Below are 16,565 nucleotides of genomic sequence, written 5' to 3' on the forward strand. Positions count from 1 at the left end.
AAACCTGAAGTGAAGCATCGGAAACTAAAACTGAACTCTCAGAAGAGGTTCGAATCATAGAAAGTTAGAGTGTAAGTCCTCTTGTACTTAAGTCGGCATTGTGCCTTTTGTATTAAATTCGGATGCAATTTCTGTGTTTCATCGTCAATAAGAAGGTCCAAGGTATACTGTAAACCTGAAGTGAAGCATGGGAATCTCAAACTGGACTCACAGGTGAGGTTTACATCATAGAAAGTTAGAGTGTTAGTTCTCTTGTACTTAAGTCGGCATTGTGCCTTTTGTATTACATTTGGATGCAACTTCTGTGATACATCGTCAGTAAGAAGGTCCAAGGTATAAAGTAATTCTGAAGTGAAGCATCGGAATCTAAAACTGGACTCACAGGAGAGGTTTAAATCATAGAAATCTAGAGTGTCAGTCATCTTGTACTTAAGTCGGCATTGTGCCTTTTGTATTAAATTCGGATGCAATTTCTGTGTTTTATCGTCAATAAGAAGGTCCAAGATATACAGTAAACCTGAAGTGAAGCATCGGAATCTAAAACTGGACTCACATGAGAGGTTCAAATCATAGAAAGTAGCGTGTCTGTCCTCTTGTACTTATGTCGGCATTGTGCCTTTTGTATTTAATTCAGATGGAATTTCTGTGTTTCATCGTCAATAAGAAGATCCAAGGTATACAGTAAACCTGAAGTGAAGCATCGGAATCTAAAACTGGACTCACAGGAGGGGTTCTAGTCAAGGAAAACTAGAGTGTCAGTCCTCGTGTACTTAAGTCAGCATTGTGCCTTTTGAATTAAATTCAGATGCAATTTCTGTGTTTCATCGTCAATAAGAAGGTCCAAGGGATACAGTAAACCTGAAGTGAAGCTTCGGGATCTAAAACTGGACTCACAGGAGAGGTTCAAATCATAGAAAGTTAGAGTGTCAGGCCTCTTGTCCATAAGTCGGCATTGTGCCTTTTGTATTAAAGTCAGATGGAATATCTGTCTTTCATCGTCAATAAGAAGGTCCAAGCGATACAGTAAACCCTAAGTGAAGCATCCGAATCAAAAACTGGACTCACAGGAGAGGTTCAAATCATAGAAAATTAGAGTGTCAGTCCTCTAGTACTTAAGTCGGCATTGTGGCTTTTGTATTAAATTCGGATGCAATTTCTGTGTTTCATGGTCACTAAGAAGGTCCAAGAGATACAGCAAACCTGAAGTGAAGCATCGGAAACTAAAACTGGGCTCACCGGAGAGGTTCAAATCAAAGAAAATTAGAGTGTCAGTCCTCTTGTACTTAAGCCGTCATTGTGCCTTTTGTATATAATTCGGATGCAATTTCTGTGTTTCACCGTCAATAAGAAGGTCCAAGGGATACAGTAAACCTGAAGTGAAGCATCGGAATCTCAAACTGTACTCACAGGAGGGGTTCAAATCATAGAAACTTAGAGTGTCAGGCCGCTTGTCCTTAAGTCGGCATTGTGCCTTTTGTATTAAATTCAGATGGAATATCTGTCTTTCATCGTCAATACGAAGGTCCAAGGGATACAGCAAACCTGAAGTGAAGCATCGGAATCGCAAACTGGACTCACAGAAGAGGTTCAAATCATAGAAAGTTAGAGTGTCAGTCCTCTTGTATTTAAGTCGGCATTGTGCCTTTTGTACTAATTTCGGTCGCAATTTCTGTGTTCCATCGTTAATAAGATGTGAAGCATCGGAACCTAAAACTGGACTCAAAGGAGAGGTTCAAGTTATAGAAAGATAGAGTGTCAGTCCCTTTGTACTTAAGTCGGCATTGTGACTTTCGTATTAAATTCAGATGCAATTTCTGTGTTTCATCGTCAATAAGAAGGTCCACGGTAAACAGTAAACCTGAAGTGAAGCATCTTAATCTAAAACTGGACTTACAGGAGGGGTTCAATTCATTGAAAGTTAGAGTGTCAGTCCTCTTGTACTTAAGTCTGCATTGTGCCTTTTGAATTAAATTCGGATGCAATTTCTGTGTTTCATTGTCAATAAGAAGGTCCAAGGGATACAGTAAACCTGAAGTGAAACATCGGAAACTAAAACTGGACTCACAGAAGAGGTTCAAATCATAGAAAGTTAGAGTGTCAGTCCTCTTGTACTTAAGTCGGCATTGTGCCTTTTGTATTAAATTCGGATGAAATTTCTGTGTTTCATCGTCAATAAGAAGGTCCAAGGTATACAGTACACCTGAAGTGAAGCATCGGAATCGCAAACTGGACTCGCAGGAGAGGTTCAAATCATAGAAAGTTAGAGTGTCAGTCCTCATGTACTTAAATCGGCATTGTGCCTTTTGAAATAAATTCGGATGCAATTTCTGTGTTTCATCGTCAATAAGAAGGTCCAAGGGATACAGTAAACCTGAAGTGAAGCATCGGAATCTAAAACTGGACTCACAGGAGAGGTTCAAATCATAGAAAGTTAGAGTGTCAGGCCTCTTGTCCATAAGTCGGCATTGTGCCTTTTGTATTAAATTCAGATGGAATATCTGTCTTTCATCGTCAATAAGAAGGTCCAAGCAATACAGTAAACCTCAAGTGAAGTATCGGAATCGAAAACTGGACGCACAGGAGAGGTTCAAATCATAGAAACTTAGAGTGTCAGTCCTCTTGTACTTAAGTTGGCATTGTGCCTTTTGTATTAAATTCGGATGCAAGTTCTGCTTTTCATCGTCAATAAGAAGGTCCAAGGGATACAGTAAACTAGAAGTGAAGCATCGGAATCTAAAACTGGAATCACTGGAGACGTTCAAATCATAGAAAGTTAGAGTGTCAGTCCTCTTGTACTTAAGTCGGCATTGAGCCTTTTGTATTACATTAAGATTTTATTTCTGTGCTACATCGTTAATAAGAAGGTCCAAGATATACAGTAAACCTGAAGTGAAGCATCGGAATCTAAAACAGGACTCACATGAGAGGTTCAAATCATAGAAAGGTAGCGTGTCTGTCCTGTAGTACTTAAGTCGGCATTGTGCCTTTTGCATTATATTCAGATGAAATTTCTGTGTTTCATCGTCAATAAGAAGATCCAAGGTATACAGTAAACCTGAAGTGAAGCATTCGAATCTAAAACTGGACTCACAGGAAGGGTTCTAATCAAGGAAAATTAGAGTGTCAGTCCTCTTGTACTTAAGTCAGCATTGTGAATTTTGAATTAAATTCGGATGCAATTTCTGTGTTTCATCGTCAATAAGAAGGTCCAAGGGATACAGTAAACCTGAAGTGAAGCATCGTAATCTAAAACTGGACTCACAGGTGAGGTTCAAATCATAGAAAGTTAGAGTGTCAGCCCACTTGTCCTTAAGTCGGCATTGTGCCTTTTGTACTAAATTCAGATGGAATATCTGTCTTTCATCGTCAATAAGAAGGTCCGAGCGATACAGTAATCCTGAAGTGAAGCATCGGAATCGCAAACTGGACTCACAGGAGAGGTTCAAATCATAGAAAGTTAGAGTGTAAGTCCTCATGTACTTAAATCAGCATTGTGCCTTTTGTATTAAATTCGGATGCAATTTCTGTGTTTCATCGTCAATGAGAAGGTCCAAGGTATATAGTAAACCCTAAGTGAAGCATCGGAATCTAAAACTGGACTCACAGGAGAGGTTCAAATCATAGAAAGTTACAGTGTCAGTACTGTAGTACTTAAGTCATCATTGTGCTTTTTGTACTAAATTCGGATGCAATTTCTGTGTTTCATCGTCAATAAGAAGGTCCAAGGGATACTGTAAACCTGAAGTGAAGCATCGGAAACCAAAACTGGACTCACAGGAGAGGCTCAAATCATAGAAAGTTAGAGTTTCAGTCCTCTTGTACTTAAGTCGGCATTGTGCCTTTTGTATTAAATTCAGATGCAATTTCTGTGTTTCATCGTCAATAAGAAGGTCCAAGGTATACAGTAAACCTGAAGTGATGCATCGGAAACAAACACTGGACCCACAGGAGAGGTTCAAATCATTGAAGTTAGAGTGTCAGTCCTCTTGTACTTAAGTCGGCATTGTGCCTTTTGTATTAAATTCGGATGCAATTTCTGTGTTTCATTGTCAATAAGAAGGCCCAAGGGATACAGTAAACCTGAAGTGAAGCATCGGAAACAAAAACTGGACTCACAGAAGAGGTTCAAATCATAGAAAGTTAGAGTGTCAGTCCTCTTGTACTTAAGTCGGTATTGTGCCTTTTGTATTAAATTCGTATGCAATTTCTGTTTTTCATCGTCAATAAGAAGGTCCAAGGTATACAGTACACCTGAAGTGAAGCATCGGAATCTAAAACTGGACTCACAGGAGAGGTTCAAACCATAGAAAATTAGAGTGTCAGTCCCCATGTACTTAAGTCGGCATTGTGACTTTTGTATTAAATTCAGATGCAATTTCTGTGCTACATCGTCAATAAGAAGGTCCAAGGTATAAAGTAAACCTGAAGTGACGCATCGGAATCTAAAACTGGACTCACAGGAGAGGTTAAAATCATAGAATGTTAGAGTGTGGGTCATCTTGTACTTAAGTCGACATTGTGCCTTTTGTATTAAATTCGGATGAAATATCTGTGTTTCATCGTCAATAACAAGGTCCAAGGTATACAGTACACCTGAAGTGAAACATCGGAATCTAAAACTGGACTCACAGGAGAGGTTCAAATCATAGAAAATTAGAGTGGCAGTCCCCATGTACTTAAGTCGGCATTGTAACTTTTGTGTTAAATTCAGATGCAATTTCTGTGTTTTATCGTCAATAAGAAGGTCCAAGATATACAGTTAACCTGAAGATAAGCTAAAACTGGACTCACATGAGAGGTTCAAATCATAGAAAGATAGCGTGTCTGTCCTCTTGTACTTAAGTCGGCATTGTGCCTTTTGTATTATATTCAGATGGAATTTCTGTGTTTCATCGTCAATAAGAAGATCCAAGGTATACAGTAAACCTGAAGTGAAGCATCGGAATCTGAAACTGGACTCACAGGTGGGGTTCTACTCAAGGAAAGTTAGAGTGTCAGTCCTCGTGTAATTAAGTCAGCATTGTGCCTTTTGAATTAAATTCGGATGCAATTTCTATGTTTCATCGACAATAAGAAGGTCCAAGGGATACAGTAAACCTGAAGTGAAGCACCGGAATCTAAAACTGGACTCACAGGAGAGGTTCAAATCATAGAAAATTAGAGTGTCAGTCCTCATGTACTTAAGTCGGCATTGTGCCTTTTGTATTAAATTCGGATGCTATTTCTGTGTTTCATCGTCACTAAGAAGGTCCAAGGGATACAGTACACCTGAAGTGAAACATCGGAAACTAAAACTGGGCTCACCGGAGAGGTTCAAATCATAGAAAATTAGAGTGTCAGTCCTCTTGTATTTAAGTCGGCATTGTGCCTTTTATACCAAATTCGGTTGCAATTTCTGTGTTTCATCGTCAATACGAAGGTCCAAGGGGTACAGTAAACCTGAAGAGAAGCATCGGAACCTAAAACGGGACTCCAAGGAGAAGGTTCAAGTTATAGAAAGTTTGAGTGTCAGTCCTCTTGTCCTTAAGTCGTCATTGTGCCTTTTGTATTTAATTTGGATGAAATTTCTGCGTTTCATCGTCAATACGAAGGTCCAAGGGATGCAGTAAACCTGAAGTGAAGCATCTGAATCTCAAACTGGACTCACAGGAGGGGTTCAAATTATAGAGAGTTGGAGTGTCAGGCCTCTTGTCCTTAAGTCGGCATTGTGCCTCTTGTATTAAATTCAGATGGAATATCTGTCTTTCATCGTCAACAAGAAGGTCCAAGGGATACAGTAAACCTGAAGTGAAGCATCGGAATCGCAAACTGGACTCACAGGAGAGGTTCAAAACATAGAAAGTTAGAGTGTCAGTCCTCTTGTATTTAAGTCGGCATTGTGCCTTTTGTACCAAATTCGGTTGCAATTTCTGTGTTTCATCGTCAATACGAAGGTCCAAGGGATACAGTAAACCTGAAGAGAAGCATCGGAACCTAAAACGGGACTCCAAGGAGAGGTTCAAGTTATAGAAAGTTAGAGTGTCAGTCCTCTTGTACTTAAGTCGGCATTGTGCCTTTTGTATTAAATTCAAATGCAATTTCTGTGTTTCATCGTCAATAAGAAGGTCCACGGTATATAGTAAACCTGAAGTGAATCATCTTCATCTAAAACTGGACTCACAGGAGGGGTTCGATTCATAGAAAGTTAGAGTGTCAGTCCTCTTGTACTTAAGTCGGCATTGTGCCTTTTGTATTAAATTTGGATGCAATTTCTGTGTTTCATCGTCAATAGGAAGATCCAAGGGATACAGTAAACCCGAAGAGAAGAATCGGAAACTAAAACTGGACTCACAGGAGAAGTTCGAATCAAAGAAATTTGGAGTGTCAGTCCCCTAGTAATGAAGTCGTCATTGTGCCTTTTGTATTAAATTCAGATGGAATTTCTGTGTTTCATCGTCAATAAGAAGGTCCAAGGGATACAGTAAACCTGAAGTGAAGCATCGGAAACTGAAACTGGACTCACAGGTGAGGTACAAACATAGAAAGTTAGAGTTTTAGTCCTTTTGTACTTAAGTCGGCATTGTGCTTTTGTATTAAATTCGGATGCTATTTCTGTGTTTCATCGTCAATAAGAAGGTCCAAGGTATACAGTAAACCTGAAGTGATGCATCGGAAACCAAAACTGGACTCACAGGAGAGGTTCAAATCATAGAAAGTGAGAGTGTCAGTCCTCTAGTACTTATGTCGGCATTGTGCCTTATGTATTAAATTCGGATGCAATTTCTGTGCTTCATCGTCAATAAGAAGATCCCTGGGATACAGTAAACCTGAAGTGAAGCATCGGAAGCTAAAACTGGACTCACAGGAAAATTTCAAATCATAGAAAGTTAGAGTGTCAGTCTTCTTGTACTTAAGTTGGCACTGTGCCTTTTGAATTTAATTCGGATGCAATTTCTGTGTTTCATCGTCAATAAGAAGGTCCAAGGGATACAGTAAACATGAAGTGAAGCATCGGAATCTAAAACTGGACTCAGAGGAGAGGTTCACATCATAGAAAGTTAGAGTGTCAGCCCTCTTGTCCTTAAGTCGGCATTGTGCCTTTTGTACTAAATTCAGATGGAATATCTGTCTCTCATCGTCAATAATAAGGTCCAAGCGATACAGTAAACCTGAAGTGAAGCATCGGAATAGCAAACTGGACTCACAGGAGGGGTTCAAATCATAGAGAGTTAGAGTGTCAGTCCTCATGTACTTAGGTCGGCATTGTGCCTTTTGTATTAAATTCGGATGCAATTTCTTTGTTTCATTGTCAATAAGAAGGTCCAAGGTATATAGTAAACCCTAAGTGAAGCATCGGAATCTAAAACTGGACTCACAGGAGAGATTCAAATCATAGAAAGTTAGAGTGTCAGTTCTCTTGTACTTAAGTCGGCATTGTGCCTTTTGTATTAAATTCGGATGCAATTTCTGTGTTTCATCGTCAATACGAAGGTCCAAGGGATACAGTAAATCTGAAGTGAAGCATCGGAATCTAAAACTGGACTCACAGGAGGGGTTCAAATCAAAGAAAGTTAGAGTGTCAGGCCTCTTGTCCTTAAGTCGGCATTGTGCCTTCTGTATTAAATTCAGATGGAGTATCTGTCTTTCATCGTCAATAAGAAGGTAAAAGGGATACAGTAAACCTGAAGTGAAGCATCGGAATCGCAAACTGGACTCACAGGAATAGTTCAAATCATAGAAAGTTAGAGTGTCAGTCCTCTTGTATTTAAGTCGGCATTGTGCCTTTTGTACTAAATTCGGTTGCAGTTTCTGTGTTTCATCGTCAATAAGAAGTTCCAAGGGATACAGTAAACCTAAAGTGAAGCATCGGAACCTAAAACTGGACTGAAAGGAGAGGTTCAAGTCATAGAAAGTTAGAGTGTCAGTCCTCTTGTACTTAAGTCGGCATTGTGCCTTTTGTATTAAATTCAGATGCAATTTCTGTGTTTCATCGTCAATAAGAAGGTCCACGGTATACAGTAAACCTGAAGTGAAGCATCTTAATCTAAAACTGGACTCACAGGAGGGGTTCAATTCACAGAAAGTTAGAGTGTCAGTCCTCTTGTACTTAAGTCAGCCTTGTGCCTTTTGTATTAAATTCGGATGCAATTTCTGTTTTTCATCGTCAATACGAAGGCCCAAGGGATACAGTAAACCCGAAGTGAAGCATCGGAAACTAAAACTGGACTCACAGGAGAGGTTCAAATCAAAGAAAGTTGGAGTGTCAGCCCCCTAGTACTTAAGTCGGCATTGTGCCTTTTGTATTAAATTCGGATGCAATTTCTGTGTTTCATCGTCAATAGGAAGATCCAAGGGATACAGTAAACCCGAAGTGAAGCATCGGAAACTAAAACTGGACTCACAGGAGAGGTTCAAATCAAAGAAATTTGGAGTGTCAGTCACCTAGTAATGAAGTCGTCATTGTGCCTTTTGTATTAAATTACGATTCAATTTCTGTGTTTCATCGTCAATAAGAAGGTCCACGGTATACAGTAAACCTGAAGTGAAGCATCTTAATCTAAAACTGGACTCACAGGAGGGGTTCAATTCATAGAAAGTTAGAGTGTCAGTCCTCTTGTACTTAAGTCAGCCTTGTGCCTTTTGTATTAATCTCGGATGGAATTTCTGTTTTTCATCGTCAATACGAAGGCCCAAGGGATACAGTAAACCCGAAGTGAAGCATCGGAAACTACAACTGGACTCACAGGAGAGTTTCAAATCAAAGAAATTTGGAGTGTCAGTCCCCCAGTAATGAAGTCGTCATTGTGCCTTTTGTATTAAATTACGATTCAATTTCTGTGTTTCATCGTCAATAAGAAGGTCCAAGGGATACAGTAAACCTGAAGTGAAGCATCGGAAACTAAAACTGGACTCACAGGAGAGGTTCAAATCATAGACAGTTAGAGTTTTAGTCCTTTTGTACTTAAGTCGGCATTGTGCCTTTTGTATTAAATTCGGATGCTATTTCTGTGTTTCATCGTCAATAAGAAGGTCCAAGGTATACAGTAAACCTGAAGTGAAGCATTCGAATCTAAAACTGGACTCACAGGAGGGGTTCTAATCAAGGAAAATTAGAGTGTCAGTCCTCTTGTACTTAAGTCAGCATTGTGCCTTTTGAATTAAATTCGGATGCAATTTCTGTGTTTCATCGTCAATGAGAAGGTCCAAGGTATATAGTAAACCCTAAGTGAAGCATCGGGATCTAAAACTGGACTCACAGGAGAGGTTCAAATCATAGAAAGTTACAGTGTCAGTACTGTAGTACTTAAGTCGGCATTGTGCTTTTTGTACTAAATTCGGATGCAATTTCTGTGTTACATTGTCAATAAGAAGGTCCAAGGGATACTGTAAACCTGAACTGAAGCATCGGAAACCAAAACTGGACTCACAGGAGAGGCTCAAATCATAGACAGTTAGAGTTTCAGTCCTCTTGTACTTATGTCGGCATTGTACCTTTTGTATTAAATTCAGATGCAATTTCTGGGGTTCATCGTCAATAAGAAGGTCCAAGGTATACAGTAAACCTGAAGTGATGCATCGGAAACAAACACTGGACCCACAGGAGAGGTTCAAATCATTGAAGTGAGAGTGTCAGTCCTCTTGTACTTAAGTCGGCATTGTGCCTTTTGTATTAAATTCGGATGCAGTTTCTGTGTTTCATTGTCAATAAGAAGGCCCAAGGGATACAGTAAACCTGAAGTGAAGCATCGGAAACAAAAACTGGACTCACAGAAGAGGTTCTAATCATAGAAAGTTAGAGTGTCAGTCCTCTTGTACTTAAGTCGGCATTGTGCCTTTTGTATTAAATTCGGATGCAATTTCTGTGTTTCATCGTCAATATGAAGGTCCAAGGTATACTTTAAATCTGAAGTGAAGCATCGGAATCTAAAACTGGACTCACAGGAAGGGTTCAAATCAGAGAAAGTTAGAGTGTCAGTCCTCTTGTACTTAAGTCGGCATTGTGCCTTTTGTATTAAATTCAGATTTAATTTCTGTGTTTCATCGTCAATAAGAAGGTCCAAGAGATACAGTAAACCTGAAGTGAAGCATCGGAATCGAAAACTGGACTCACAGGAGAGGTTCAAATCATAGAGAGTTAGAGTGTCAGTCCTCTTGTACTTAAGTCGGCATTGTGCCTTTTGTATTAAATTCGTATGCAATTTCTGTTTTTCATCGTCAATAAGAAGGTCCAAGGTATACAGTACACCTGAAGTGAAGCATCGGAATCTAAAAGTGGACTCACAGGAGAGGTTCAAATCATAGAAAATTAGAGTGTCAGTCCCCATATACTTAAGTCGGCATTGTGACTTTTGTTTTAAATTGAGATGCAATTTCTGTGTTTTATCGTCAATAAGAAGGTCCAAGATATACAGTAAACCTGAAGATAAGTATCGGAAACTAAAACTGGACTCACATGAGAGGTTCAAATCATAGAAAGATAGCGTGTCTGTCCTCTTGTACTTATGTCGGCATTGTGCCTTTTGTATTATATTCGTATGCAATTTCTGTTTTTCATCGTCAATAAGAAGGTCCAAGGTATACAGTAAACCTGAAGTGAAGCATCGTAATCTGAAACTGGACTCACAGGAGGGGTTCTAATCAAGGAAAATTAGAGTGTCAGTCCTCGTGTACTTAAGTCAGCATTGTGCCTTTTGAATTAAATTCGGATGCAATTTCTGTGTTTCATCGACAATAAGAAGGTCCAAGGGATACAGTAAACCTGAAGTGAAGCACCGTAATCTAAAACTGGACTCACAGGAGAGGTTCAAGTCATAGAAAATTAGAGTGTCAGTCCTCATGTACTTAAGTCGGCATTGTGCCTTTTGTATTAAATTCGGATGCAATTTCTGTGTTTCATCGTCACTAAGAAGGTCCAAGGTATATAGTAAACCCTAAGTGAAGCATCGGAATCTAAAACTGGACTCACAGGAAAGATTCAAATCATAGAAAGTTAGAGTGTCAGTTCTCTTGTACTTAAGTCGGCATTGTGCCTTTTGTATTAAATTCGGATGCAATTTCTGTGTTTCATCGTCAATACGAAGGTCCAAGGGATACAGTAAATCTGAAGTGAAGCATCGGAATCTTAAACTGGACTCACAGGAGGGGTTCAAATCAAAGAAAGTTAGAGTGTCAGGCCTCTTGTCCTTAAGTCGGCATTGTGCCTTCTGTATTAAATTCAGATGGAGTATCTGTCTTTCATCGTCAATAAGAAGGTCCAAGGGATACAGTAAACCTGAAGTGAAGCATCGGAATCGCAAACTGGACTCACAGGAATAGTTCAAATCATAGAAAGTTAGAGTGTCAGTCCTCTTGTATTTAAGTCGGCATTGTGCCTTTTGTACTAAATTCGGTTGCAGTTTCTGTGTTTCATCGTCAATAAGAAGTTCCAAGGGATACAGTAAACCTAAAGTGAAGCATCGGAACCTAAAAATGGACTGAAAGGAGAGGTTCAAGTCATAGAAAGTTAGAGTGTCAGTCCTCTTGTACTTAAGTCGGCATTGTGCCTTTTGTATTAAATTCAGATGCAATTTCTGTGTTTCATCGTCAATAAGAAGGTCCACGGTATACAGTAAACCTGAAGTGAAGCATCTTAATCTAAAACTGGACTCACAGGAGGGGTTCAATTCATAGAAAGTTAGAGTGTCAGTCCTCTTGTACTTAAGTCAGCCTTGTGCCTTTTGTATTAAATTCGGATGCAATTTCTGTTTTTCATCGTCAATACGAAGGCCCAAGGGATACAGTAAACCCGAAGTGAAGCATCGGAAACTAAAACTGGACTCACAGGAGAGGTCCAAATCAAAGAAAGTTGGAGTGTCAGCCCCCTAGTACTTAAGTCGGCATTGTGCCTTTTGTATTAAATTCGGATGCAATTTCTGTGTTTCATCGTCAATAGGAAGATCCAAGGGATACAGTAAACCCGAAGTGAAGCATCGGAAACTAAAACTGGACTCACAGGAGAGGTTCAAATCAAAGAAATTTGGAGTGTCAGTCACCTAGTAATGAAGTCGTCATTGTGCCTTTTGTATTAAATTACGATTCAATTTCTGTGTTTCATCGTCAATAAGAAGGTCCACGGTATACAGTAAACCTGAAGTGAAGCATCTTAATCTAAAACTGGACTCACGGGAGGGGTTCAATTCATAGAAAGTTAGAGTGTCAGTCCTCTTGTACTTAAGTCAGCCTTGTGCCTTTTGTATTAATCTCGGATGGAATTTCTGTTTTTCATCGTCAATACGAAGGCCCAAGGGATACAGTAAACCCGAAGTGAAGCATCGGAAACTACAACTGGACTCACAGGAGAGTTTCAAATCAAAGAAATTTGGAGTGTCAGTCCCCCAGTAATGAAGTCGTCATTGTGCCTTTTGTATTAAATTACGATTCAATTTCTGTGTTTCATCGTCAATAAGAAGGTCCAAGGGATACAGTAAACCTGAAGTGAAGCATCGGAAACTAAAACTGGACTCACAGGAGAGGTTCAAATCATAGACAGTTAGAGTTTTAGTCCTTTTGTACTTAAGTCGGCATTGTGCTTTTGTATTAAATTCGGATGCTATTTCTGTATTTCATTGTCAATAAGTAGGTCCAAGGTATACAGTAAACCTGAAGTGATGCATCGGAAACTAAAACTGGACTCACAGGAGAGGTTCAAATCATAGAAAGTGAGAGTGTCAGTCCTCTAGTACTTATGTCGGCATTGTGCCTTTTGTATTAAATTCGGATGCAATTTCTGTGCTTCATCGTCAATAAGAAGATCCCTGGGATACAGTAAACCTGAAGTGAAGCATCGGAAGCTAAAACTGGACTCACAGGAAAATTTCAAATCATAGAAAGTTAGAGTGTCAGTCCTCTTGTACTTAAGTTGGCATTGTGCCTTTTGAAATAAATTCGGATGCAATTTCTGTGTTTCATCGTCAATAAGAAGGTCCAAGGGATACAGTAAACATGAAGTGAAGCATCGGAATCTAAAACTGGACTCACAGGAGAGGTTCAAATCATAGAAAGTTAGAGTGTCATTTCTCTTGTACTTAAGTCGTCATTGTGCCTTTTGTATTAAATTCGGATGCAATTTCTGTGTTTCATCGTCAATAAGAAGGTCCAAGGGATACAGTAAATCTAAAGTGAAGCATCGGAATCTTAAACTGGACTCACAGGAGGGGTTCAAATCAAAGAAAGTTAGAGTGTCAGGCCTCTTGTCCTTAAGTCGGCATTGTGCCTTTTGTATTAAATTCACATGGAATATCTGTCTTTCATCGTCAATAAGTAGGTCCAAGGGATACAGTAAACCTGAAGTGAAGCATCGGAATCGCAAACTGGACTCACAGGAGAGGTTCAAATCATAGGAAGTTAGAGTGTCAGTCCTCTTGTATTTAAGTCGGCATTGTGCCTTTTGTACTAAATTCGGTTGCAGTTTCTGTGTTTCATCGTCAATAAGTAGTTCCAAGGGATACAGTAAACCTGAAGTTAAGCATCGGAACCTAAAACTGGACTGAAAGGAGAGGTTCAAGTCATAGAAAGTTAGAGTGTCAGTACTCTTGTACTTAAGTCGGCATTGTGCCTTTTGTATTAAATTCAGATGCAATGTCTGTGTTTCATCGTCAATAAGAAGGTCCACGGTATACAGTTAACCTGAAGTGAAGCATCTTAATCTAAAACTGGACTCACAGGAGGGGTTCAATTCATAGAAAGTTAGAGTGTCAGTCCTCTTGTACTTAAGTCAGCCTTGTGCCTTTTGTATTAAATTCGGATGCAATTTCTGTTTTTCATCGTCAATACGAAGGCCCAAGGGATACAGTAAACCCGAAGTGAAGCATCGGAAACTAAAACTGGACTCACAGGAGCGGTTCTAATCAAAGAAAGTTGGAGTGTCAGTCCCCTAGTACTTAAGTCGGCATTGTGCCTTTTGTATTAAAATCGGATGCAATTTCTGTGTTTCAACGTCAATAAGAAGGTCCAAGGGATACAGTAAACCTGATGTGAAGCATCGGAAACTAAAACTGGACTCACAGGAGAGGTTCAAATCATAGAAAGTTAGAGTTTCAGCCTTTTTGTACTTAAGTCGGCATTGTGCCTTTTGTATTAAATTCGGATGCTATTTCTGTGTTTCATCGTCAATAAGAAGGTCCAAGGTATACAGTAAACCTGAAGTGAAGCATTCGAATCTAAAACTGGACTCACAGGAGGGGTTCTAATCAAGGAAAATTAGAGTGTCAGTCCTCTTGTACTTAAGTCAGCATTGTGCCTTTTGAATTAAATTCGGATGCAATTTCTGTGTTTCATCGTCAATGAGAAGGTCCAAGGTATATAGTAAACCCTAAGTGAAGCATCGGGATCTAAAACTGGACTCACAGGAGAGGTTCAAATCATAGAAAGTTACAGTGTCAGTACTGTAGTACTTAAGTCGGCATTGTGCTTTTTGTACTAAATTCGGATGCAATTTCTGTGTTTCATTGTCAATAAGAAGGTCCAAGGGATACTGTAAACCTGAACTGAAGCATCGGAAACCAAAACTGGACTCACAGGAGAGGCTCAAATCATAGAATGTTAGAGTTTCAGTCCTCTTGTACTTAAGTCGGCATTGTACCTTTTGTATTAAATTCAGATGCAATTTCTGGGGTTCATCGTCAATAAGAAGGTCCAAGGTATACAGTAAACCTGAAGTGAAGCATCGGAAACAAAAACTGGACTCACAGAAGAGGTTCTAATCATAGAAAGTTAGAGTGTCAGTCCTCTTGTACTTAAGTCGGCATTGTGCCTTTTGTATTAAATTCGGATGCAATTTCTGTGTTTCATCGTCAATATGAAGGTCCAAGGTATACTTTAAATCTGAAGTGAAGCATCGGAATCTAAAACTAGACTCACAGGTAGGGTTCAAATCATAGAAAGTTAGAGTGTTAGTCCTCTTGTACTTAAGTCGGCATTGTGCCTTTTGTATTAAATTCAGATTTAATTTCTGTGTTTCATCGTCAATAAGAAGGTCCAAGAGATACAGTAAACCTGAAGTGAAGCATCGGAATCGAAAACTGGACTCACAGGAGAGGTTCAAATCATAGAGAGTTAGAGTGTCAGTCCTCTTGTACTTAAGTCGGCATTGTGCCTTTTGTATTAAATTCGTATGCAATTTCTGTTTTTCATCGTCAATAAGAAGGTCCAAGGTATACAGTACACCTGAAGTGAAGCATCGGAATCTAAAAGTGGACTCACAGGAGAGGTTCAAATCATAGAAAATTAGAGTGTCAGTCCCCATATACTTAAGTCGGCATTGTGACTTTTGTTTTAAATTGAGATGCAATTTCTGTGTTTTATCGTCAATAAGAAGGTCCAAGATATACAGTAAACCTGAAGATAAGTATCGGAAACTAAAACTGGACTCACATGAGAGGTTCAAATCATAGAAAGATAGCGTGTCTGTCCTCTTGTACTTATGTCGGCATTGTGCCTTTTGTATTATATTCGTATGCAATTTCTGTTTTTCATCGTCAATAAGAAGGTCCAAGGTATACAGTAAACCTGAAGTGAAGCATCGGAATCTGAAACTGGACTCACAGGAGGGGTTCTAATCAAGGAAAATTAGAGTGTCAGTCCTCGTGTACTTAAGTCAGCATTGTGCCTTTTGAATTAAATTCGGATGCAATTTCTGTGTTTCATCGACAATAAGAAGGTCCAAGGGATACAGTAAACCTGAAGTGAAGCACCGTAATCTAAAACTGGACTCACAGGGGAGGTTCAAGTCATAGAAAATTAGAGTGTCAGTCCTCATGTACTTAAGTCGGCATTGTGCCTTTTGTATTAAATTCGGATGCAATTTCTGTGTTTCATCGTCACTAAGAAGGTCCAAGGGATACAGTAAACCTGAAGTGAAACATCGGAAACTAAAACTGGGCTCACCGGAGAGGTTCAAATCATAGAAAATTAGAGTGTCAGTCCTCTTGTACTTAAGTCGTCATTGTGCCTTTTGTATTTTATTTGGATGAAATTTCTGCGTTTCATCGTCAATACGACGGTCCAAGGGATACAGTAAACCTGAAGTGAAGCATCGGAATCTCAAACTGGACTCACAGGAGGGGTTCAAATTATAGAAAGTTAGAGTGTCAGGCCTCTTGTCCTTAAGTCGGCATTGTGCCTTTTGTATTAAATTCAGATGGAATATCTGTCTTTCATCGTCAACAAGAAGGTCCAAGGGATACAGTAAACCTGAAGTGAAGCATCGGAATCGCAAACTGGACTCACAGGAGAGGTTCAAATCATAGGAAGTTAGAGTGTCAGTCCTCTTGTATTTAAGTCGGCATTGTGCCTTTTGTACCAAATTCGGTTGTAATTTCTGTGTTTCATCGTCAATAGGAAGATCCAAGGGATACAGTAAACCCGAAGTGAAGCATCGGAAACTAAAACTGGACTCACAGAAGAGGTTCAAATCAAAGAAAGTTGGAGTGTCAGTCCCCTAGTAACTAAGTCGTCATTGTGCCTTTTGTATTAAATTACGATGCAATTTCTGTGTTTCATCGTCAATAAGAAGGTCCAAGGGATACAGTAAACCTGAAGTGAAGCAT

Source organism: Schistocerca americana, chromosome 10 (genome assembly GCF_021461395.2).
Source record: "Schistocerca americana isolate TAMUIC-IGC-003095 chromosome 10, iqSchAmer2.1, whole genome shotgun sequence".
NCBI lineage: Eukaryota > Metazoa > Arthropoda > Insecta > Orthoptera > Acrididae > Schistocerca > Schistocerca americana.